Source organism: Arachis ipaensis, chromosome B03, assembly GCF_000816755.2.
Source record: "Arachis ipaensis cultivar K30076 chromosome B03, Araip1.1, whole genome shotgun sequence".
In the NCBI taxonomy this organism is placed as follows: domain Eukaryota; kingdom Viridiplantae; phylum Streptophyta; class Magnoliopsida; order Fabales; family Fabaceae; genus Arachis; species Arachis ipaensis.
In genome coordinates, this window is record NC_029787.2 from 129,112,066 (window position 1) to 129,113,775 (window position 1,710).

Here is a 1,710-nt window from a genome sequence, read left to right on the forward strand (position 1 = left end):
ATACTTATTTAATAATTACCGGATTATAATTTATTGATTATAATTTGTTGAAGCATAATTATTTTTAAAATATTAGTTAAGATATGTATTTTAAATTTTGACTTTAGATTTTTGACTATTTTATATTTTATATATATATAAGATTGGTTCAACCAGTTTAACTAATGAATCATCGATTGAACTAATAAATAAGTGAATCAATAGCCTGAATTATTCTATTATTGGTTCAATTTTTATGACTATGATAACAATCCTATCATTTAACAACATAGATCACTTGATAATAAGGTGTTTAAATTTAAAAAACTTCTATTGAAGAGTTAAACATCAATACTTCTAAAAAAATTTACAAAATTTACTATTAATAATAAACCGATAACAAATGCCTTTTGTGATACTTTTTAGATAAATTCTTTTTGTTAAGCTTAGAAATACATAATAATGATAAGAGGAATGTTAGGGGGCTTTGTAACCATTAATTGGCCATCAATAGTATTTTTAATGGTGTGAGATTATATCTAATAGTGAAAAATCACTCACTTTTATTTTGATGGTTAAGTACCGGCCAGAAAACACAAAAGTTGCTGGTCTCATAGACTTTTCCTTATAGAAATATTTTTAAAAGTGTGGTTGTTGATTGTGAACATTAAAAAGTAATAAATTTTATAATTTAGTTTGAATTTTAAAATTTTATCCCTAATTAATTATGAGATATATAAATTAATATCAATCAATTAATACAAATATTTAGCATAATCCTATCTACTTAGTTCTTTTAATCAAATGCTTAACTAACTAATGGTATTAAAATATTTTGATAAGATATTTCTCTAACTTACATCACTCTTGTATCATCATATACATGTGTCACTTAGATTGTGACTAAAATGGAATCTCTATAATAAAATCTGTATAAATTTAGATGTGTACATTATAATTGACCATAATTTTATTGTTCACTTAACGTACGTGCAATAGTATCTGCCTGCTACATATGGTACGTACCAATAATAACACAAAATCTATAGAATGGATTCGGTGGGTATAAACATATCACGTAAATACAAACACATTTTTCATCATTAAAGTATGTGCGGCCACATTAACTTGAAACCAGCTATGTCATTTTTGTTTAGATATATATGGGGACCACACCTGAATTAGCATGAGATAAAGATTGATGCTATATGCGGAGAAAAAGGGATGGATAAGATAAACATATATATTGATGCTGTCTTCGATCATTATATATGTAAAAAGCTTTTAGAAATTCTGAATCCAGAATCAGAGCCACTTGTTGCATTGCAACGTCGGTGATATAGCGTTCCAAATGATTACAATTGTGTGTTGTAATAATGTTGTATACATAGTCAAATAATTAGTTGCTCAACAAAGAGTAAATTGTAGTAACATTACTCCATAAGTCCATATAGTTACGAATTTACGATGAAATAAGTCTTCCTTCCTTCGTCAACCATAAAGAATTGTGGCACGACAAGCAATTATTGATCCGTGAATTTCATGATTGAGGAAGATAAAGTCTACAAATGTATTCAAATTGGTAACTATATATCATTGATATTAGATATATACTAAAATTAATTATTAAAATAATTTATTAATATAAAATATATATTAAAAATAAATTATTATATTTATATTTATATATAAATATTATAATTAATTTTAATATATAAATAATATTTTTAA